The following is a 24,720-nucleotide window of genomic DNA, read 5'->3' as shown; positions in this document are numbered from 1 at the left end:
GGGCAGGTACTGTCTGATTTTCTGGAATATGCACAACACCTGGCATAGCATCTGACCTAGAAAGTGCTTGTTTAATAGTATTAAATGACCAAAATAAGCAGTGCTAGGATGAGGATGGGCTTTGATTCAATTAGTATGGTGGGATGTAGCTGCCTCTTGCATGGAAACTGGGGAGAACCAGGAATAATTCCACTAAGGAGAGTAACGTTGGCACAGCTGAACAACATTGCTGGTTTCTTTTGAATTAGAACCTTCCACAGGGATTCAGTTTACTTGGGGTGCGGTGAATTCCCAGAACAACAGACACACCCAGTTTAAAATATAAATTCGTTCAAGGCAAATATTATTTTGGCTTATCTGTGCTATTATTCAGTGAATAACTAAGAGTTTACTGAATAAAATGTTGGTGTAGCTGAATCAGACCAAACAAGCACTCTTGCATTTTAGAGTTTACTATGTTTGAAATATTGCTAGATTGGCCTAAATTACTTCCTTTACTATCATTGTATAACACAATCCTATGCTCTCACAATATTCTGTGTGTTTATAAACTCTCTGCCCCATTTTCCTGGGGCCCATGAGGGCAAACGCAGTGTCTCCTTAGGCTTGTTATGTGTTCCCTGTTCAGCACAGAAATTAGCCTGTGGTTGGGGCCAAGTAAGTGTTTAAATGAAAGCGCAGTGTCTCCTTAGGCTTGTTATGTGTTCCCTGTTCAGCACAGAAATTAGCCTGTGGTTGGGGCCAAGTAAGTGTTTAAATGAAAGCGCAGTGTCTCCTTAGGCTTGTTATGTGTTCCCTGTTCAGCACAGAAATTAGCCTGTGGTTGGGGCCAAGTAAGTGTTTAAATGAAAGCTGTGGGACCCTCTGCAACATCCTGTTCCTCCTGAAGCTGAAGGTAAAAGATTTGGTCATTGATTGTGGCTCTTTTTTCCTCTGGAGCAAAGTGCAAAGAAAGAGGATATGTATTCGGGTGGCCAAAAATTTCGTTCGGTTAATGAGTATGTGCTTCAATAAAATTCTTGGTGAAAATGAAAAATGTCTTATTTTTATTTAAAACCAACGGAACTTTTTGGCCAACCCAGTGTTAGCTCTTGCTTGCTTGCAAGAAAGGGAAACCCAACTCAAACCCGGTGTCATTAAAAACAGGAAATTGATTTGTTTTAGTTAGGAATGTGTTCCCCAACAACAACAACAGATGTGCAACTAACATCTTAAATAGGGGATTAGTTTTCTCTTGTAGCCAGAAGCCTGAAGGAAGTCCATCCAAGGCAGGTCCAGCCACTCATGGAAATCATTTCAAACCTTCTACAGCCCTGCCCCACCATTCTTAATACGTGTTTTTCATCCTCAGTCACAAAGTGGCAGAAAAAACAGGGAATGGAAAAGCGCACGGCTTTCTCTTTAGCAAGTCTTGGCCTTCTTATCCTACAGGCAACCATCCCAAGAACTTTGGTGGCTCACATTTCCTTGGCTGTAATTGTGGTCAGATTGCAAAAGGGGTTGGGAAATCAAGGGTGGGGAATGGGGATTTACTTAGTCAACTAACAGTGTCTTTCACACTCTTACACTGGGAAAATCCAAGGAGGTGGTTTTCTTTTTTTCTTGGTTGGATCCAGAGGCTCAGATACCTCTCTTAAAGTGGTATTCAAAAATATGAATGGATCATAAAGATGGAATCCTATGTTACTAACTAAGTGTAGCCTACTTAAATGAAGATGTTCTGAGCATCTAAGTAAAGTTCTTACTTTATGTGTGGTCGTTTGCTTAGGATCATGGCACACATTTGTTTGCTTCATGTATGGACCACAGTATTCTTGTACAGCCTTGTTCTTTCTGGACTTTCTAATGGCTTGTTTTCTCATTAGGAGAAGTAACATGTGTTCTCTTTCTCTCAACACTATAATTTACTCTCTTAATACACAACTTTTTTGAATGCTTTATTATGAACTAACTGCTTTCTAGACGTGCTTACACAGCTATCATCCTGAAATTTCTTTTTTTAAAAAAATTCTTAGACTAGTTCTGCTTTTTCTTGGAGCTCTGTGTTTCTCTTTCTTAGACTTATTTTTAATTTTTCTTGAGTATATTTTGAAAGTTTTCAGAAAGAGTGCATGGCAAGCATACTTTGAACCCACGCTTATCTGCCCTCATACTTAACTGGTAATTTGGCTGGGTATGAAAATCTAAGTGCAAAATATTCTTCCCTCAGTATTTGAAAGGAATTTCTTTCTAGCAGTCAACGTTACTGAGTCTGTGCCTTCATATAAACCTTTCTTTGGAAATTTAGAATTTTCTTTCTAAAGAAAGCTTTCTTCTTGATTGTGTGACCTTTCATGAGAATCTATTTTTTCTCACCTGTTCCGCTCACCACCTGTGGGGCTTCTCATCTGAAGACTTGTGTTCTTCACTATCTTCTCTTGTCTTTTTTTTTGGGGGGGGGTGTTGGAGGGTAAATTCAATAGATTGATATCAGACCTCCTGGATTAACTCTTATACTGCCTATCAAACGTTCTGTCTTCTCTTCTTCCTCCTCCCCCACCCCACCCTCCCAGTTTACTGGGAATTTCATCTACCCTTTTATCTCAGCCCTTCTATTGAATTTTTTACTTCATAAATCCAATTTTAATTTCAATATGTGATTTTCCTTTTCATAATAAGGTTTTTGTTTCAGGTATGTATTCTGTGCTTCCTAGTATCTTTGACTATACTCATATTTTTTCCCCTCTTAAATTCTCTTCTGCTTCATGAATTACTATCTCTGTTTTCTGTGGGATTGGTTCTGTTTGTTTTATACTAGTCTTTCTTTTGTTCCTTTAGCTTTCCTCAAATCTGATGATCCTTGATTACCTATCCAGATTCATAAAAGAAGGCCTAGGATGATTGTTCTAGAGAGCTGATTTAATTTCCCTCCTCCTACAAACAGCTGCTGCCCCGGCTCACCTTTCCCTTCATTGGGAGAGCCGACTGCATTCTGAAACTGAAGGTGCAGGATGTGAAAGAGCAGGTTTCCCTTGAGGGTGTGTCAAGGTGTGACCAGCAGGACAAGTTGAGGTTCCCTCAGTGCCAGAGGAGAGGCCCCTGCTGAGGGATGCCAACCCCTTGCCGCCTTTGGAGAATAGATGTTTGACTTCAGTCCTGGGGAGCTCGGGCTGTGCTGCCCTCACAGGCTGGGGGAAAGGGGAGCTCGGGCTGTGCCACTCGTTCTGAGACAGACGCCCCTTCCAGTGTCTACACTACTAATCTCACCTTCCTACCATCTTCCACCTCCGCTCTTGCCTTCACCTGGATGTGTCCCAAGCTCAGCTGTGGTTTATTTCTCAATCTTCTCTCATCTCACTTAAAAAAATCTTTAGCCCACGGATGTACCTCAGTGGGTTGTGATGAAGACATGTCTTGCTTCTCAATCTAGAGTTCCTGCAGCAATACAGTTTTCTAAACTTATATATGTATGCATATATATATATATATATATTTTTTTTTTTTTTTAAAGAAGAAATAAGGGAACTTTGAGCCAAACTGAGGATTATAACCCAGGAGACAGATTCTCAGAAAGCTCTGAGAACTCTTCCACCTGTTAGCAGTAGAAGACACAATCATACACATTTTCCAGACAAAGGATCAAACATCAGAATGAGATACTAATATTTAACATTATAAAACTTACTATATTTTTGAGAAAGTGAGACTCATATGGTCAGAAAAATTCTTCAAAAAGTATAGAAGGAGACGCAGGGGAAAACAAGCCTTCCTCAAACTCGGGCTCCTGATTCTCCAAGTCCCCCTCCCAGCGGCAACCACTGTCAGCAGTTTCCTGCATACTTGCAGAGAATTTACCACGTGGACATTGAGGAAAATTCACTTCGGTAGTTGTGTGTAGAAGGGGCTAGGGTTGGAGTGAGGTAGGAAGAGAGAGAAACTGGAGTCTGGGGGTGCCTTGGTGCCATTAGTGGTTTAAGCCATGGCTAAGGGTCTGCACTAAGGCCATGGGCTGGGAATGAGGGGTAAGACAGTGAGAATTCCAGAAGGAGTTACAGGATCCAGCCACTGCTTTGGTGTTGGCAAGATGTCAGGGGAGGCGGAGTAAATGGGGGAATTGGGTTATGGAGAAAACAGAGTAAGCCTCCAGGTCGATCTGGTAGTGGACAGAGGGTGGGGTTTTATTTGCATTAACCCAGTGACTTTACAGAGAAAGTGAATGCTTCGTTTGTCCCCGATGTCCATAAAACCTTAATAATTGGCTGTCTCTGCTCATGTTCCTATTGCTTTTACACATTCCCTCAGGCCACTGGAGGATTTGAGACTAACACTCAAAAGTAATTTTAACAGTAGCATCGAATATGCATTATTCCCTCTTCCCGTAGAGGAGAGCCTGCCAACTGGCAACCAAGTCTAGCCCGTGGGCATAGCCGCTGAGGCATAGGCAGTGTTTTGTCTTCTACTTGAGTTAACATTTTACAAAGCTGAGACCTCCCCTAACCCTGGTTGCATGGTTTCTCCTGAGGAAGAGGAAGATCTGGCTGCACTGAGATGGTCTTCCTCACTGTAGTAACTGGCCAAGCCTGAAGAGCTGCCGCCCTTGTAGGCAGGCCATACCTTCTCCGCTGGGCACAGGTCTTGTGACTCACTCAGTTACCTGCCAGGACCCCGCAGCTTTCCATTAGTCATCCAGGCTATTAGAGACCCCACTGCCAAGGATTCCAAACTATCAGAGCAGCTGTTGCTGTCTTAAGGTTTTTCTTAGTACACTCTCTGATGGCACTTTTTTCCCAAGCATAAACAAATGGGAGAACGTGGAAATTTGAATTCTAAAAGGTTGGAGTCTAACCTAGGCAATGCTTGATCTTTTGTTTAAAAAGAAAAATGCAGGCGGTACTGATTAAAAGTTATTAAAAAGAATACCTTTTGGCTTGGCCATACTTAAGTAAATATTCCTGATGATGTGGTCACCACAGCTGCCATTCACAAAGGCAACGAGGTGACAACTAGAAATCTTCGGAGGTTCATAAGCTAAGAGACTGGATAACTTTATTTTCCTCTGGCCAATAGTGACGCGTTAACATGCAGGAAAGGAGAGCTGAATAAAGCAGTTTTGATTGTATTGTTGAGAGAGTACCCTAAGAAATCCTTCCGGATAAAATCTCTGCCTCTTAAGCCAATAAGGAAAAGGTATATATCCCTTGTGCGACATAACACTTGGAACAAAAATCATCAGTTGAGATATTTTATTGGAGTGATGTGCCCTAAATTTACCTGTTTGTGGGGCCGTGTTTTTTTCCTAAGCCCATCCTAGGGAGTTCCCTTTGTGCATGTAGGTTGACCTTGGACTAACCCCAAGATTTCCAGTCACCAAAACGTAGGAAGTAGAAGGAGTAGTATTACACATGTTTGGAATCTAGCCCATTAGAAAAAGGCACATGCATTTTCCAGTGTTGGCCGTCTTTGTCTTCAGTTTTGAATCACTCACTGACCATTTGATCCGAATTCCCCACACCGCTTACATAAACAATTCCATGTACTCCTCAGGAAGTGTGACATAACTTTGTGATTGATGTTTGGATTCCAATAGCAAGAACACAAGATTACAGAGTTGTGTTAGTTTATAAAGGTCCATGTCTCAGTGTGTAAAAGAACAGAGGTCGGGAGGCAGTGTGCTGGTAGCAGGGTGAATTAGGATGGCGACTCAAGGAGCGTGGACTCTAATCCCAGCACTGTCTGTGTCCTGCTGTGTGACCACTGAGCAGATTTCGTCTACATCCCTGTTTCCTTTCATGTAAACTAAGGAGGGTGAACTGTTGATCTTCAAGGCAGCATTTCCATCTCCGACACTTGAGCAGTCATTGACTCTCCTGCGGAAAGGGCTCCTCCCTGTCTCTCGGTTGGACTCTTCTTCTTGATAAAATGACCTGATGGGGGCCTCCCTGGTGGTGCAGTGGTTGAGAGTCAGCCTGCCGATACAGGGGACACGGGTTCATGCCCCGGTCCGGGAAGATCCCACATGCTGCGGAGCGGCTGGGCCCGTGAGCCATGGCCACTGAGCCTGCGCGTCTGGAGCCTGTGCTCCGCAACGGGAGAGGCCATGGCGGTGAGAGGCCCGCGTACTGCAAAAAACAAACAAACAAACAAAAAATGACCTGATGTCCTGTGTCACTTAGGACACTTGGCGAGTCCTCACTGACCGCCTTCCACTCCTCTGTATGCCGTGCATCTGGAGACACTATGGGAAGCAAGACTGGCTTTATAGGGAGACAGTCTTTTCTGTCTGGGTTTCAGAATGCCAGGGAAGTTCTGTTCTTTCTATAGGTTTCTCTTATTTTTTTGCTAGTGATTCCTGAAATTCTACAATATTTCTTTTTTCTTTAACCAGTTTTGTTTTCCTTCTTAAAGACTGTGTTTTGGAGTGTGAAGAGGCTAGTAACATCACAGAGGATTGGTTTAGCAAATGGCAAAACCAAAGGATTATGGGTAGACAATGACACCAGAATAAGGCACAGTGGGTAAGAGGGCCTGAAGGTCATCTTCATCCATCTGATAAACGTGTCCAGACTGGCTCTGGTTGAGCAGGACTGAAAGGGAGAGGAAGCATGCTGCTCTGCATAGCTCTGCTTCCTGCCCTTGAAACCCAACAGAGGCAGGTGTGTTCTACATGCGCCTAACACAGAAGTGCAGAGACATCCAGATCTACCTGAGCACATTGGTGGGGTGAACCAGAAGGAAGGGAGAAGATACACAGGAGAGGAAATGACTAATGGAACAGCAGCGGGGTGGAGGCTGGAAAGAATGGGGTTGGAATGTAAGTAGAGGGTAAGGGCTTGCCAGATGTGAAAGGAAATCTCGTCATCACCGAAAGCTATGAAGGAAAAGAATGAGTTAGTATACAGCTTGGACGCTGGGGAGATGGGGCCGTGAGGAATTGTTTTTTTTTTCTGACTTGTCCTCAGGCATGTAGGGAAGTCTTACTGTGCTCATCTCTCCCTTGACTTCCTGATCTTTCTGTGTTTCATTTGATTCTAAGTGGATCTTTATGTTGTTGGGATTGGCATTTGAAGGAGAATAATTGTTGTAGAGTAAACAACAGGGATTCGGCTTTGCTCTCCATCGGCTCATCATTTCCTTTTTGAGCCAGCAGAGGAGAGAGTGGTGTTCAGTCAGGCATTTACACGAGAGAGGTTGCTGCACGTGCGCCAAGCACCAGACAACGCTGCTCTGTCCTGCTCCTGGTGCAGAAAATTTTTTTAAAAATCAGAACCTCACTATTACCGTGGGATAGCATGGTGACAGTACCTTTACTATGGTAAATGTATCAGACCAAGAAGACGTGACCTATGTCCCTTTAGTGTTTAGAAGACCACCAGGGTTTCCACACTAAGGAAATTGCAGAAGCAGCCAGATCATTTCTTACACTGTCCTCATGTATCAGCTTCGCTTAGGTATAAAATTTATGTTATATTTACTGAAGCAGTGAGGCAGTGGTAACACATGAGAAAACCTAGTACTGTGCTTGGTCTGATTTGCATCCTCCAGGGTGACTCTAATCTCCAACTGCCTGTTGAAAGCAAGAAGATGCAAGCCAGGGTTAGCACCCTCTGTTGGGTTCCTGGCTTCATTGTAAATAAAGTGAAGTGTCTCGTTGAGATGGGAAGAACCCAAAAAAGGGAAAGAAGTTGTGTCTTTCATTAAAGACTTTTCAAAGACAGCCTCTAACACAGAGCCCCAGCATCTTAGAATGTTAAGGCTGGAAATGTCAGGTATCAGTGATACCTAATCGTATTTTCCAGGTGAGAAAACAGGCTCGAAAGACCTGTCCTTGTCCAAGGTTACACAGTACCCGGTGGAGAAGAGCATAGTGACTAAGGGTGCAGATGAGGGCAGCCTGACAGCCTGGGGCCCGTGGGTCTACCATGCATTAGCTTGTGACCTTGGACAAGTTCCTGAACCTCTCAGTGCCTCAGTTTCTACATTTAAAAAATGGGACTGGGCTTCCCTGGTGGTGCAGTGGTTGAGAGTCCGCCTGCCGATGCAGGGGACACGGGTTTGTGCCCCGTAAAAAAAAAAAAAAAAAAAAAGGGACTAATAGGACTCACTTTGCAGACCTGTTGTAGGGGCTGAGTTCATAACACAGGTCAAACCCGGAGCACAGTGCAGGGCCCGTGTTTCATGCTCAGCACCGGGGAGCTGGTATCACTGTTAAGTCTCTGGTTTCTGGAATCACGGTGCACAGAGCCTTCTGTTATCTCACTGCCTTTTAGATTTTGCTGTTTTACTTCTTACTCACAAATAATCAATGTAGATTATTCATATTCCAGTGTCTCTTTTTGTTTCATTGCTTACCAACGGCTTTCTTACTTTTTCTTCTAATATCCATGATCTTCTAATCACCTCGTCCAGTGTATTTTCTCTTGTGTCCATTGACTTTGATTACCTGGGCATTTAGTGCTATCATGAAGCTCCCTCCTGCCTTTCGTCCTTCGCCTCCTCCTGAGGCTCTTCCTTGTCTGTTCCCTTCCCTGACTTCTCCTGCTTCTTCCTGCCCCCTGACAATGGCCTGCACCGCAGGCTGAGCTCTGGGACTCCTTGCATGACTCAGTCACCCTCAGGGTTTGGCTCTTCTGTATGACACCCAACAGTATCCTTCTTGGTGTCTTTCCAGAGTGTTGGTTCAGCATTTGACATCGCTCTCTCTGGTCGGGGAGACACCATCCTCTCGTATCTGTACCTGAGGATCTGGAGCCTAATTCGATTCTTCCATCTCCTTTCCTGCCCGCATCCAGTTGATGGCCAAATCCCATTGACCTTTCTTTGAGGGAGAAAGGTCCTTCCTTCCTCTGCTTACCAGTCCCCACCTTCTCATACCTGAACTCCTCTCCCCAGTTTCCCTGACTCTAGTCTTTCTTCAGTCTATCTTGCACTGTATTTCCAGAGTTATTCTCCTAAAAGGCTGCCTTGTACACATCACTTTTATTTTTACTAAAACTTCTGTCTGTACCAACAGACATCTTTACAGCCAGTCTGATGAATACAGTCCAAATTCCATAGCTTGGCACTGAAGGCTTTCTGTAGTTTTTCTCCTTCCTTCTCGTCTCTGTTCACATTGTTCTCTGTTGTCTTAAATGTATCATGAGTCATTCCAACATCTATGTGTGCTGGGGATGGGACTGTACCCCCATTTCCCTTCCCCACTTAGAGTGGTCTCCTCTGGCCCTCACCTGTTCTTTACTTTCTCCACCAAAGCCTTCCTCTGCTGGCCCTGCCCGTTGGCAAAGCTTCCCTCTTTGGATTCCTCTAGGATTTTTCACTGACCATATTATCAGCTGTGTTTTCATGTGTCCACCCAGTTGTAAACTGCTCCAGGGCAAGGGTCATGTCTTAAGACTCCATCTCCAATGTCCAGCATCTTCTTCATCAGACCATTTCAGAACAAAGGTAGAAAGAATGGGTTCAATAATGGACTGAACAATGAACCAAGTGGAGAAAACTGGGTTAGGATCTTACTTCCGCCTCTACAAGCACAGAGAACCTGGCCATATCTCCTCATCTCCCTGGGCCTCCATTTCTGCATACTTAACTATGAAGGGAGCTGAAGCCATTTCTCAGGTCCTAAACCTAATGTTATATGAATGACTCCAGGGATTGGATTTGGAAACGATATCTGCACTGCAGTCTCCGCTTCCCTGTTATGATTAAGAAGGAGAGTAGAGTGGTTTACAGAAGCAATGTGTAACTTAATAAAGACAGGATGGAGAGTTCACAAATAAAGTGGAAGGATTTTTCCTTAAACACAATCACAGAAAGTGATGAGACAACTTTTCGAAAAAAAATAAAATAATAATGAAGAGCTCACAACTGGAAACAAAAGACAGTATCTTCTAGGATTCATTTACTTGGCTGTCGGCCTCTGTCTGTGTCCTAAATAGGATTAGCCGCCACTTCTTTCCATTCCTCCGAATTCCTGGTTGAACTGGCAAGTAGCATGTACTTAGCAAAGTCATCACTTGGCCTTCCTGTTCTCCTAAAAATGAAGTCCCCCTCTTCTTCCCCACGCCACCCCTCAATCTGGAAGGCATAATCTAAGTTCCTTTCAGTTCCATGATATATCACTGCCCTTCTTTCTGCTGGGGTAAGCTTTCCCCCTTTATATTTCTCTTCCTCTAAATCAAGATGAGGCTACTTTTCATGAGAAACTGCTTTTGGAAGAATGAATTGACTTCCCACTTATCAATTTTAAAAAATACTTCAATGGGTAGGGATTTCATTGTACTAAATCTCTGATTAGGGGCAGGCAAGCAGAAACATAACCGTCTCTGGAACTCTAAAACTTCTAGAATCTGAGTTGCTACACAGAGTCTCAAAATTCTGGCTACATGCTTTTTCCCTGCCATTGTTTATCAATTCTCTTCTAGAAAACCATCTTCTATAACTGAATCCACATGTCTCTCTTTTCTACAGAAACTTCATTTTTTTTCGTTCCCCATCTTCGCCTTGGGAAATAGTTTTGGTTAGGACCGTATCTCAAAGCCTTTCTAACAAGATCTTTTTGTAAAACCTCTGAAGTAGTACTGCTCTCCTTGGCCCCCATGTCATCGTGAAGCCCAGACATCCAGACGTTTTCTGATCCCATTAGATGCTGATTACATTGTTGGCCCTTTACTCCTAGTGACTTTTTTTTTCCTTTCAAAGTGGTAGTTGCTGTGATTGAATGGGTTTTAAATTGTCTCAGTAGGAGTTTTTTATGGCTTGGATCTCTTTGGATTTTCCATCTTTTAGGGGGAGGGGATTAAAATAAAACCATGAGGTTTGTCAGACATGTGTTACTGAAACTGAGAGGCTGCACGTCCCCTAGGAAGGTTGCAGCGTGATGACACAACTTCAGCGTTAATCACTAGGAGTCCCGTTTCTTACACTGAATTCCAGACCAACTTTTACCCTGGTGGTATACTTCTTTTTTTTTTTTTAATAAATTTATTTTAATTTTTGGCAGCGTTGGGTCTTTGTTGCTGCGCGCAGGCTTTCTCTAGTTGCAGGGAGCGGGGACTACTCTTCGTTGTGGTGTGCAGGCTTCTCATTGCGGTGGCTTCTCTTGTTGTGGAGCACGGGCTCTAGGTGCGCGGGCTTCAGTAGTTGTGGCACGTGGGCTCAGTAGTTGTGGCTCGAGGGCTCTAGAGTGCAGGCTCAGCAGCTGTGGCGCACAGGCTTAGTTGCTCCGCGGCATATGGGATCTTCCCGGACCAGGGCTTGAACCCATGTCCCCTGCATTGGCAGGCGGATTCTTAACCACTGTGCCATACCCTGGTGGTATACTTCTTATAGGCTTTATGTCCTTGATTGCTCCAAAGATATTGTGGCAAAGACTGTATTCCACTCTGCTAACCTTACTCTGACTAGTTGGATGGCTGATGGCTTCAGCACATTTAATTTAATCAACTTAAAATGTTCAGTTGGGTGAAAAAAAAGAAACCAGATGACTTGGACAACACAAAAAAGAGGAAATAAGATATTTCTGTGGTTCACTCCTCAAGGGTCTTTGGGTTGAACCTCCATGGAAAAAAATATTTTTATGTGCTTTCCAGAAGCAAGAGCTACCCAGATGATTTAATCCAGCAAGTCTGTATAATTTTTTTTAACCCATGTTGACTAATTGATACTAATTTTTGTATACTTGTGGGCAACATTGCTGGTGGAACAACAAAGGAAAACTCAGATTTTTATCTGACACATTTATTGTCACAGTGGACTTAAATTTTGTACATACTTAGGGAGTGTTTTACTGATAAGAATATATAGGTGTGGTGTTTGGGGATAGCAGTAAAGTGAAACATTATTTTCCTAATTACTTTAGGGAGGCATCTCTTCCCGTTGTTGAGCTATCTATACTACTAACCTCCAAGAGGCAGAACTCAGTAAATTCACTTAGTGAAATCCTTTCTCCAGTGAGAGAGTGGTTATGGATTTGCACTAATTTTGTTTCCTTCCTTTTGGAGTCTGACATTTTATCTTTCTGACTAAGTAAATTCTCAGTCACAAGAGATATTCCTAGTAGCCAAATTTATTTAGAAATGTTATTTAAGGCTTTTTTCTTTTTTTAAGCTGACACATCTAAAGTTTCGAAATGTATAGGCTAAACTTCAGAGCAGATGTTTAATGCATTCTCTCTCCAATTCCAGAGATTATATCAAGTATTATATAATGTGGAGTGTTTCCTCCATTTACTCAAAGTGTAACTATTGGAAGATCAAAATACATTTAGTTTATTCCTATAGGCTTTAGTACTTAAGTCTACTTGCAGATCACTTATCTGTGGGTATTTATTTTGTTTATAGTTCATGGAAACATAGATGATCATTCCATGTGTTGTTAGAAGTATATCAGCAACTGAGGCCGACAATCATAATCACATTACATACATAATTTGGGAGTCACAGAGGCGTGTTCCCATTTGGATATTTGTTTATTAGATAAGCCAGATGTGTCAATCAATTATTTAGATAATTTCAATATTTCCATATATACTATCCAAAGAAACATCTTAACCAGATTTTTATATGTTTACTTTGCTTGCACAGTAGAAGGGGATCCTGGTACATGCTCACCATTGCTGGGTATTTAGTGTTCTAATCCACTGCAAAGCATCGTGTAGAGAACTCACATGTGGGCCGACCTGGGTGTTGAATGGGTGGGAGAGCCTGAAGCAAGGAAAGGAGATAGAGAAATGTTGGATGTGGGGTCTCTTGGCTGCCATATGAGGCAAAGGAAGGACAGCCCTGAGAACTGGGCTTCCAGGAGCCCCACTGCAGGGCCTTGGGTGCCAGGCTGGAGGTTGGTACTCATGGTTATTCTGTATCTGTCACAGCTTTGTGGCCATGTGAGTCAATAATTGTTTCTTTTAATACAATAGCATTTTCTTGATCTTTTATATGGGCTGATGATTCCTTAACGGAAATGGGCTGTTGTAACTGCAGTAGAATTCTAGATCATGCCGGTACTTGATACCATCCCATTAAAAAAAGAAAGAAAAGGGAAATCGTGGTTAGACAGCCATTTTTAGACCTGGGCTTCTGGAATGTATCGATTGCAAGATGAGGGATACAGAAGGCATGTTGTTATTTTCAGAATTCAGTAGACTACTCGACTGGATGTTTTGGCTTAAATTTGTAAAATGAATAACTGACTAGAAACAGAAGAGTTTCCCCACGTGGCATCACACTGTGAACTGGATTTATTTGCTGACCCTAGTCTGAATGGGGAGTGGGAACACCCTCTACCACCTATTTCCTGTAGCTGGGTGCGTGTTCACGTCTCTTGGTCCTGTCTGACTCTTGTTACTGGTTTTTGTGAAGTCACAGCTTCACCTCCTCAGTTTCCCATGGCACAGTTTTCTGTTCCTCTTGGTGAGGTTGGAGAGAACGCTTTCTCAAGCCCCTCCGTGGGAAGCGCACACTTCCTCAGCTTGTGCAGTCTTAAGCTGTGCCAGTCTGGTGGCGCTTGTCTGTCACGTGCTGCCCTGCCCAGCGCCCTTTCTTTTTTTGCGGCACGCGGGCCTCTCACTGTTGTGGCCTCTCCCGTTGTGGAGCACAGGCTCCGGATGCGCAGGCTCAGCGGCCATGGCTCACGGGCCCAGCCGCTCCGCGGCATGCGGGACCTTCCCGGACCGGGGCACGAACCCGTGTCCCCTGCATCAGCAGGCGGACTCCCAACCACTGCGCCACCAGGGAAGCCCCCAGCGCCCTCTTGAAGTGCGGTGCCTGTGAGCTATCTCAGCCAGGTCCAGCCGTGGGGCACCAGTGCACAGAAGGCCCTCAGCGCCCCAGCATTCATCTTCTCCTGCTGCCGTCCAACATGGTGTTAGTCTTTGGGGAACCGTTTTATAGAAGAGTCGCTGAATGTGTAGGAAGCAGATTCCTGAGGTCATGTTTTTCCGTTTTTAATTTCTTTTTTTTTTTAATTGGAGTATAGTTGATTTACAATGTTGTATTAGTTTCTGCTATACAGCAAAGTGAATCAGTTATACACATACATCTGTCCACTCTCTTTTAGATTCTTTTCCCATATAGGTTATTGCAGAGTATCAAGTAGAGTTCCCTGTGCTCTCCAGTAGATCCTTATTAGTTATCTATTTTATGTATAGTAGGGTGTGTATGTCATTGCCAATCTCCCAATTTATCCCTCCTCCCACCCCACCCCCCCACCTTTCCCCCCTGGTAACCATAAGTTTGTTTTTTTACATCTGTGACTATTTCTGTTTTGTAAATAAGTTTTTTTGTACTGTTTTTTTAGATTCCACATATAAGTGACATCATATATTTGTCTTTCTCTGACTGACTTACTTCACTCAGTATGGCAATCTCTAGGTCCACCCGTGTTGCTGCAAATGGCATTATTTCGTTCTTTTTTATGGCTGAGTAATATTCCATTGTATATATGTACCACATCTTCTTTATCCATTCCTCTGTCAGTGGACATTTAGGTTGCTTCCATGTCCTGGCTAATGCTGCAGTGAACATTGGAGGTGCATGTATCTTTTCAAATGACCGTTTTCTCTGGATATGTGCCCGGAAGTAGAGTTACTGGATCATATGGTAGCTCTGTTTTTAGTTTCTTAAGGAACCTCCATACTGTTCTCCATAATGGTTGTACCAATTAAATTCCCACCAACAGTGTAGGAGGGTTCCCTTTTCTCTACACCCTCTCCAGCATTTATTGTCCGTAGGTTTTCTTGATGATGGTCATTCTGACTGGTGTGAGGTGATACCTCATTGTAGTTTTGATTTGCATTTCTCTAATAATTAGTGATGTTGAGCATCTTTTCATATGCCTCTTGGCTATCTGTATGTCTTCTTTGGAGAAATGTCTATTTAGATCTTCTGCCCATTTTTTGATTGGGCTGTTAGTTTTTTTGATATTGAGCTGCATGAACTGTTCATATATTTTGGAGACTAATTCCATGTTGGTCGCTTCGTTTGCAAATATTTTCTCCCATTCTGAGTTGTCTTTTCCTTTGCTGTGCAAAAGCTTTTAAGTTTAATTAGGTCCCATTTGTCTATACTTGTTCTTAATTTATTAATAATTCTTAGTAATTCATATCTCCCTCTACTTGTATAACTCTCTAAAAACATGAATGTAAGACAATTTTTGATTCAGTCAGTTTTGTCCTTTACTCTGCCTGTCATTTAAAATTTGGTTTGGGAAGGATCCTTGTTCTGTCAGCATGTATTTTGGCTGTCCTTCCTAGAGTGGTGTCATCTAGAAGTTCGAGAACCATGCCACTGACATACTTAGCAATAATTTGCATGAGTGTTGAGTAAGCCAGAATGGATGCCTTGTGACATACCACAGAAGGCCTCTTCCCCAAGTTTAGCCTAGCTGTCTCCTAACACACAGGAAACTCAGATGATATCCTGAAAGAATTTGTTGATGCCTTGTTGATGCTCAGAATATTGTGAATGAATCCAGGTATACAGTGCATATTGGTCTACTTGCCAAAGATGGCTGTGGTGGGGGGTGTTAGGGTACTCCTGGTAAGGGGTGAGAGGTCATGGAAGAAATGAAGTGTGGTTTATGAGAGGGAGAGTTTTCCCTTTACACTGTATTATTTGAATTTGGTCTCTCTTCTGTTGGAGTAGTTCCTGAAATGTATGTATGGTGCTCTTGGCCCTCTGCTCCTACTTAAAAATGTGAAGAAGCTAATTGGAAGCTCTGTGGAGCAGGGTACACTAGCCAACAGGTGGGCTTTGGAGCCAATTATTTTGCCAACTTGAACGTCTATACAGTAACTGAGATTTTTTTCTTAGTTCAGAGAAGATTTCTCTAACTTCCTTCTTTAAGGGTGTCTGCTTCTTACATTTGAAGAAACAAAATTTCGGAAAAGGAAAACGAAAACAGCAGTTGAATCCCAGAGCTCAGAATGCATATTTTTAAAAATACCCTTTTTTTCCCCCCCCTCAATCCAAGCCTCACTTGTGTTGCCCATAGTGCCTGAGGTCTGCAGTCCTCATACCCGACTTTGCCTGGGGTTCTCTGTTGTTGAGGGAAGAAGGTCAAGGTTAGAAGACACAGTCCTAGAGCTGTGGAGGGTTAAGGTTGAAACGTGGTGTCCAGTCTCTGTCTAAATAAACTTTCAAACGGTCCCTTCACTTCTAGTCTCACGTCTCACTCCTGTCCTCCGCGGTACACAGTGTCTGCAGGCCTGCGCCTCTTTGGAGTTTTGTGAGAGCAGTTTGTTCTCAGTATCCCCTCTGCAGATTCTTCAGAGGCTACAGCAGAGTGGGGAAGTTAGCTCAGGGATCGCTCTGCTTTGTCTTCCCAAATTTGTTGAAATGGCTCCTCTGCTGTCTTCCCTCCTATTTCTTGCCCTCATTTTCTCTTTAGGTCTTTTTTGGGGGAGGGGGCGGGGTGGACTTTGCCATCATCTGGATGGCTTTGCACAGAAGAGGTGAGTAGGGGGAGTAGTGTATAGTCATTCTGCTACATTTAACCAGCGGCCCGTTATCACGCTCCAGAGAAAAGGCTGGAAGTTAGTTGAGTTTCTATACAGTGTTATATCAATATGTCATGTAACTTAAACCCTATTATTATTATGAAATTCAAGATATTCCTACATAATTTCTAAATGATCTGCCGATGTTACTCAGTCTCTGATCCAACAGATTTATAGGGCAAGCAAAGCTCATGGCAGCACGTTGGCACTCGTGTTCTAGAGGCAGCTGGACGTCCCCACGAGCAGGTCCCTTGTGGGTCGGGGACTGGAGTCTCCTCCCACCTGACTCTGTGGTGCTCTGAGTTGAATTATTCCCCCTCTAGGACCCAGTTCCTTATTTGTGCATGAGGGCCTGGTCTCTGCAGTGCCTTATAGGTCCACATTCTGTGACTCCCGGCACAAATGCAGCCAGCTAAGGGGAGGACGGCTTGTGTAAAAGCCACACGCCTCTCCCTCCATGGTCTTTCATCTGGACCTGGAGACCCACAAGCACATGGTAACTGAAGTCCCCATGAAATGTCGTTGCTTGCATGTAAAGTGTAGCCTGGGGGACTGCTCTGGTTCTCAGCTCTTCTGGTCCCGAGGCTGTGGCTCCCGGAGGACAGATGCTTGTTGGCTATACCGCACACACCCATGTGCTCATGAGATTGCCTGGTTTGCTCTGAGTGAAGTACAGGTTAGAGGACTAGAAACTCTGTTTCAGTTAGCATTCAACTTTCTACGGGAGGGAAATGTGTTATCTGGGCCATTTCCATTGAAACTACGCTCATTGTAAAAAGTCCCACTGAACTATAAAACAAGCTGTATTAGAGGAAGGACGTTCAGTGAAGCTTTATAAACTAGAACGTGGGAATCATGGACTGTGTGATGTCCTTGTGTCCCATTTTGTTGAACGATCCAGACATATTTACTCCTATAGCCTTATAAACAGATGGTGCATCTGTCATAGGAGGGTCAGTTCAGTACGGTCTGAATTCTAGGTTTATTTCAGTTGGAAGTTGAGGACCTATTCCAAGTTAGCTTAAAACAACAACAAAATTAACTCATATAACTTGTAAGTCTATGAGTGACCTTGGCTAGATCCTGAGACCCAGCTGTTAGATTCTGACTCTCTGCACTTCTGTTCGTTGTGCTCGTGCATGTTGAGGTCAGGGAAGGTTCACTTGGGTCAGTTCTGACCCCAGACCAGCCCCTATGGAGAGTGGGTATCATGACTGTCCTTGCTCAGGCAGCAGCCCTCTGGCAGCCACACAGAAGGGAAAGTTTTCCCCAAAAGGAACAGGATGGGCAGTAACAACAGCTCCTCACCACTCTCTGCTTCATACATGGAAAGTACAGTCACTTGAGAAAGATTAAATTTGCAGAACAGGAAACCAGAAAGGAGCAGGGTTTGGACGTTTTAAAGTAGGCAGAGAGGAGCCATTGGAGGATACAAACAATACAATGAATGACCTGATGGGATTTGTATCTTAAAGCTCAACGTGGGCTCCATGTGGAGAATCAATCATCTAAACTGAGTTGGAAATAGGAGACCAGGTAATGATCAAAAACTGGTAGCACCTGGCACAGAACCAGAACTCTGTCTTCCATGTTTGGATTTCACCCAGAGAAGAGTTGGCAGCTCGCTGTGGGAAATCTGACAAATGAGAAATGTGTGTGTGACAAATGAGTGTATACACCGTGGTTGACTAAGATGAGCATCCCAGATTGAGGCTCTCTCCACACAAGCCATTTCCCAGTGGAGGATTTGCCACAAATGAGCTGCACTTGGATGTATTATTGGACCTTAAGTCCCCATCCCCATCTGGACTTGACAACTGAGATCCTGTCTAGTTGTGGCTGAGGCCACGTACTGCTTCCTGGGATCATGGTCCCAGGAATCCATGAGTGGTTTCAACAAGTACATCAATCAGACCCCTGAACATGTGTAAGCAGAAGGTCCATTCCACTTGTCAGATGAAGAGGGGGCTGAACCGAAGGAGATTAAGAACCACTGCTTCATGAAAGTCCCCCTGGAGAAATGAAGTAGCCCTGCTTCCTCTCAGAACCCCTCTTCTGGGATTCCAAACTCCCATTACTCAATTTATTTCTGAAAGAGACCCACAGTGTCATGGGATGTTCCAATGACAGATGTATTCCTGGGGCTGTCCCAGCTGAAACAGGAGACATATTTTTATTTAAAAATCTTGTTATCAATATGGTAGCAAACAAGAGTAATGCTGGTGTTACTGTTTAAAACTAATGGTCTCCAAACTTCTCTAACAAATAAGTAGTTTGAGTTTTTACAGCTTGTATAGCCAATTTCTGTATATTTAGAAATTAAATACTTTCCCTCCTGTATTAATATTCTGTACCTTATAAAGCACAAACTAGGCATTAAAGGACCAGGTGAGAAATAAACAGATAGATGAATATTCTTTCCACACTTCAGTGAATTGTCACAGTTACCGTATCTTTGAGAACTTTGTTTGAAACTACATGGATTAAATAGATTTTGCAGAAATACACCCCAGCCCTTCTTGTACTATTTCCCTTGAAAATATGTTTTAAGTTCTAAACAACAGTTTAACAAAAATTGAAACTACAATTTTGTTATAAATTTGAGACCCTGAGTCGTTTCCTGCTGCCACATTGCATCACCTTGAGACTGAGTCAAACCCTGGTAAGGACTGGATCCTGTCCTCACCACACCCCATTGGGAGGGCAAACACTAGCTAATCCCCAGAATTCCTGAATATGTTGACAATTTTTTCTAATCTCCTGGCTTTGTCTATACTTTTGAAGTCTTAGCATTAACAGCCTTTGTTTTTGAATTAAAAACAAACAAACAACTACCACCACAAAACCTTAAGGTGGGGAGAAATCTGTGAGCAAAATTTGGTTTCGATTAAGTGACCAGGTTGTTTCTGTTTCAACAGCTTTAGTGAAGAGTTTTTTAAGAAGAGAGAATGTAATGCTGAACTGGGTTTTTCCGTGTGTTATGTTTAACTGCCACCATAGGAAATAGGGGGAAAAAAAAAGAGACTGGAATGAAATATACAAAATGCCAATAATAAGTTGTGGAAAGTGATTTCCTAGGTGGCTTTTTTTTTCCTCTTCATTCCCCAGTTTTCAATTATTATCAGATATAATTGCTTTGTTTACAAAACAGTCTTCTCCCCCAAATGTTACTGCCATTTCTAAAAGTGCCAAAATCTCATCTGCCTGATTTAAGAATGTCTACATCAGTAGGCAGTGCTAGGCATTGAAACGTAAATTGATGTTTTACTATGTTTTATATTCTAAACTACCCAGGTGTCCCCACCCCCAAAGCTTTGTAATTCTTGCATTGCCTACTTTTTAAATTTAAGTAACTGTGAAGTTGAGTGTATATTACTGTGACTGCTGCTTATGCCATGTGGGAAGCCAAACACAGCTGCATTCTTGATGTCTGTCTGATGCCAGTCTAACAGCCAGAAATATTTGAACTCTCCATTATTGTTAAAGGAAGGAAAATCCGCAAAACACACTTCCTTCTTCTTAACCTCTGAATGCCTCCTTTAGTTTATACCTACCCCGCTTTCATCGTACTCAATTCATGGAAATTATTTTTCTGCAGTTGTTGAAAAATAATTCAATTCTGACCCTTCAAGCATGAGATGACCCTGATTGTTTTTCACTGCTCTTGCCTTAGAAGAAATTAAATCTCCAGCAGTATTTTGCATCCAGCCAACACACATCAAAACTCCTGCCTGTCTTGGCTTTGAGAGCCTTGGAAGTTTCTGAATCAGTCAGAAATTACAGCAGAGATGAGACTGATGAATGAGGAAGCCCCATTTTATTTTTCAGACACCTTCTATCTCTCTTGTAGCCCATGTGTGTGTCTGTGCTTTCTCTCAAATACAACTGATTCTTATTCACTTACTTGTTTTAGCCCGGAAGCTTCTGTGTTTCCCCCCTTACCGGCTTCCTTAGTGAACAGCTATCATTTTAATGTAAATGACTCTTCTGTAGATTTGAACTTTACTTGGATTTTCCTTAGCAGAAATAAGATTAGGTAATATTATGACCTCCTAAATCTGGAGGCACCAGTTTTCCTCGTTTGCAATTTTTTTTAACTGGGTTTCTCCATTAAAAATATTTTAAGGGCTTCCCTGGTGGCGCAGTGGTTGAGAGTCCGCCTGCCAGTGCAGGGGACACGGGTTCGCGCCCCGGTCTGGGAAGATCCCACATGCCGCGGAGCGGCTGGGCCCGTGAGCCATGGCCGCTGAGCCTGCGCTTCCGGAGCCTGTGCTCCGCAACGGGAGAGGCCACAACAGTGCGAGGCCCGCGTACCGCATAAATAAATAAATAAATTAAAAAAAAAAAAAATATTTTAAGAACGTGAAGATAAATGACTGGTAGAAGCAGCTGCTTTTCATGGATTCTGCCTGTTTACTTCCCCACCTTGTGGTACTTATTGATGTCAAGGAAAATAGCTAAATTTTATTAAAGTATCTTTGAGGTATGAAACTCAAACATTTCTGTGGTGTTAGCTTTAAACATGATGGTCAAAATCGTACTCATTATAAAGCAGGAATGTTCACATTTTTGCCTCAGTGAGCTGAGTAGTATATTTATACCAATTAAATATTTAACTTACATGTAAACTGTATTCTATGGTTACTGTTAAGAAGCCAGATACTTAGTGAATTGTACAGGTGAAGAGTTATTCCCTGAAGGCATATACATTTCCAAGTTCTCTTTGAATAGGCAAGTTCCGTCAATTAGCAAGTGTTTAATGAATACCCCAAGGGCTTTTAGTATATTAGGAGCCCCGTTTACCACTTTCCTTCCCAATTTAAAAAAAATGTGTCGGAGTGAATACAACTTAATTCCAAGGTTTGATTTCTTTTCTCTTAATGTACACATTCTGACTTCTTATTTTGTAAACTTTGTTATAAATTCAGTCTCCTGGGCATCGGCCCTTCAGGAACACACTCCTGGCCCAGCCTCCCAAGCCGGCACCCATGTAGTCCCCCTGAACAGACATCGGATCAGCTCTTGGAGGAGCTTGGTTCTCTTCTCCGAGTGTTAGGTGGCTCTTCATCTGCCCTGCCTGAAACTTGGGGCTTGAGCTCAAGGTGCTCTTGCTGGTGCTGAGAGTGCCTCACTTGGGAAATTAGAATATTTATAGCTGGTAACACTAATAATGAAGACAAACACTATATGGCACTCAGCATCCTAAGCACTTTGTAATTCATTGACATAACGAATCCTTCACTCCTCAACACCTTAGACGTAATTATCCCTATTTTTCAGATGAGGAAGCAGAGACAGAAAAATTAAGTGACTTCTCCAAAGTCACACAGCTATGTAGCATCACAGCTAAAATGGAAGCATGAGAGTCTGGTTCCAGAGCCTGTGCTCCTAACCACTACCCTGCCTCCCTGGGGGCCTGCAAGCCTGTAAGCCCTTCTGCTAACCAGCAGCTCTGGGATTGGTTGATATTTGCATTCCAGATTATTGGTGTCCTTATTGGTTTGTGCAATAAATGACGCATTGTCGTTTCAAACCCAAGGTCAAGTATCCTGCACCTACAGGCTGCCATCTCGCGCTCTCTTGGGAGCATGGCTTAGTTGTGTGGGCCAGAGAAGCCTGAAAAGGGGGTATTGCCGCCAGCATCATGCCCTATCATAGGATTCCCCGATGGGGGCACTCAAGGGTCTGCCATGAACATGGGGAAGACCAGCCTACACAGGTCAGGATACCAAGGACATGGTAGTAGGGGCCCCACTAATGCTGCCTTCGTCTCCTGGACTCCCAAACAGTCTGGCAGACCCTGCCAAAGTCTTACGGTTACTAAAATTAGGTAAAGTGAACAGAATGTTCAGATTCTAGTTCTTTCTGCTTCTGCAAAGTTGGAGCTGTCGAGCTTGGTATAAAGTTGAAGTAAAAGATGTCCTTTCGAAACTGTTTTGTTTCCTGGGGGAATGGAAGTCTGAAAGTCTTTTCATCACAGTGGTTTTCTGCAGAAGATATCATGCCCAGAGAAACTTCTTTGCACCATAAGTGAAGATGTGCTTCTCCAAGCACTAAATCTCCTTGTGTAGTTCTGTTATGGAAAGGACGTGGACCAGGAGAGTTTCCCAGGCAGTCTGCTCTCAAATACCAAGACAGTGAAATCCACGTCCACCATTTCATTGTGCTCCCTGCACCCAGTTCCTCTAAGTATTATTGGGTCTTCTTAATTCTCAAGTACCAAATTCCATTTAAATATACTTTTTCTCAGACGATCGTGTATTTTTCTCATATTGAATGGGTTGAAGAAATGAATCCACTTGCAAGCTGAATCAGATTTAAGTTTACTTAAGAATTCCTTTGGGGAAATAGCATGGTATATGTATGTGTTTGGTTATTGGAATCTAAGTTAAAAAGGAAGCCAGTGTTTTTATTTAGAGGAAAATTCCTCTTTGTTTCGTTTCTTATGTATACTGAAATCATACTTTTGAAGAACCCAAAATGTGAAGTGAAAAGAAGAGGATGAGGAGAGTTTTGTGTTGTTCCCAGAATTGATTTTTTTAAGAAATAGACCCGGGCTTGCCTGGTGGCACAGTGGTTGGGAGTCCGCCTGCCAATGCAGGGGACACGGGTTCGAGCCCTGGTCCGGGAAGATCCCATATGCCGCAGAGCAACTAAGCCCGTGTGCTACAACTGCTGAAGTCCGGGCGCCTAGAGCCCGTGCTCTGCAACAAGAGAAGCCAGCACACCGCAATGAAGACAAAATACAGCCAAAAATAAATAAATAAATTTATAAAAAAAAAAAAAAAAGAAATAGACCCTATTTTTATTGTGGAACAATTGAACAGTTTTGTGCAGCTCCGAGAGCCAAGTCATGTCACCCCTAAATAATTACAGAAAATCCGTTTGGCCCAGCCTAGGAGAAGCAGAACCAAGGAGGCAGCGTTTTTAGGAGTATTGTTGGTAATAACACACAGCTGGAAGTTACCACTTCGATCTGTGGAGGGGGCTACGGGTCCTAAGGATCAGGCCCTCGGTTTTTTCTCCTTGAAGATGACATTCGTATCTCTTGCATGTATCTTCGTGCTGAATTGCTAGAACCTAAGAGTTTGTCATTCAGCGATGAACCTGTTGCTGCTTTTCGTCAGCTTATGTTTTACTTGTAGGCTGCATATCCGGGATCCATGAAGAAGTATAGTATTATGTACAAGGCTGGGTGGGGCTGTGCGTTTCCTTGAGGAAATGGGCAGGAAGAAGAGTCCAATTTTAACTCTGCTTGTTTTCTATATATAATATCTGTCCTCAGGGCAGCTTTCTATTTTTCTGTCTTTTGGAAGGAAAACTGAAAACTAGGGGTAAATCCCTTTTCTTCAGGGATTTTGGTTTTGTAGAAAGCCTGTCAAGGGGGACCTGCCCTTGCATCCTCAAGTATCATACGGGCCTATAGCATGTCCCTCTGCCCTGATCTGATGCAGTCGCTGCTTGCAGACACGTTTCACAAGGAAGAAGCTGGTAAGCTAATTGCATTTTATTATCGAAGTGTTGCTCTCGGAGGCCTCCTCTTCTTGGCAGTGTCGTAACCCTTGATTTTAATCAAATACATATTTCACTTATCTGAGATTTCAGACTTCTTCTAGTAACTTGAGTGAGCGTCAGTCATTCATCTGATATGTGCTAAATGTTGAAAGTGACTGGATCACAGTAAGCAACTTTATTTAAAAGTAATTTTCAGTAGTATGGCAGTATTTGTATAAGAGGTTTCTTTATGTGTTAAAATGTCTTCAGTCATCAACGTAATGATGAGGCGATTTCATTTTCGTGAACTATCACAATGTTCCTGAAAGTAGGTCAGCACCACTAAGTTTAGTTAGTCGACAAATACTGAGTGCCTATTTTTCTTTCAGTTTCACGGATCTTTTTTTTTTTTTTTGCCATACGCCGGCCTCTCACTGTTGTGGCCTCTCCCGCTGCGGAGCACAGGCTCAGCGGCCATGGCTCACGGGTCCAGCCGCTCGGCGGCATGTGGGATCTTCCCGGACCAGGGCACGAACCTGCGTCTGGCGGACTCTCAACCACTGCGCCACCAGGGAAGCCCAGAAATGTTGATTTAATGGTAAATGCTCCAGCCTTTCTCTCTTAAAGAGGCAGACGTGCTGTTAACTTCTGGCCTGAGTGGGGATGGGGAAGAGACTCGGGAGGGAAAGCGCGCACGCCCGCAGGCACAAGTTAGCATCACCTCAGAACGACAGATCACAGAGAAATCGCAGTCTTCC

General features: G+C 43.2%; 1 protein-coding gene across 2 annotated transcripts in view; it reads left to right on the top strand.

Annotated features, from left to right (window-relative positions):
- The window catches only part of MCC (MCC regulator of Wnt signaling pathway), a 274,629-nt gene that overhangs the window by 40,484 nt on the left and 209,425 nt on the right, over window positions 1-24,720 (top strand). Inside the window, exon 1 of one of the 2 annotated variants that reach the window (XM_024743385.1) lies at window positions 23,844-23,959. The exons of the other annotated variant lie outside the window; for it this stretch is intronic. The gene's annotated coding sequence lies outside the window, so the exon portion shown is untranslated. Of the gene's footprint in view, window positions 1-23,843; window positions 23,960-24,720 lie in introns of those variants that run through there. 2 annotated transcript variants of the gene reach the window in all.

The sequence above is a fragment of the Neophocaena asiaeorientalis genome, unplaced genomic scaffold (assembly GCF_003031525.2).
Source record: "Neophocaena asiaeorientalis asiaeorientalis breed wild unplaced genomic scaffold, Neophocaena_asiaeorientalis_V1.1 scaffold26, whole genome shotgun sequence".
NCBI classification, from domain to species: domain Eukaryota; kingdom Metazoa; phylum Chordata; class Mammalia; order Artiodactyla; family Phocoenidae; genus Neophocaena; species Neophocaena asiaeorientalis.
The sequence above is the reverse complement of the archived record's forward strand: the minus strand, read 5'-3'. Positions and strand labels throughout refer to the sequence as shown.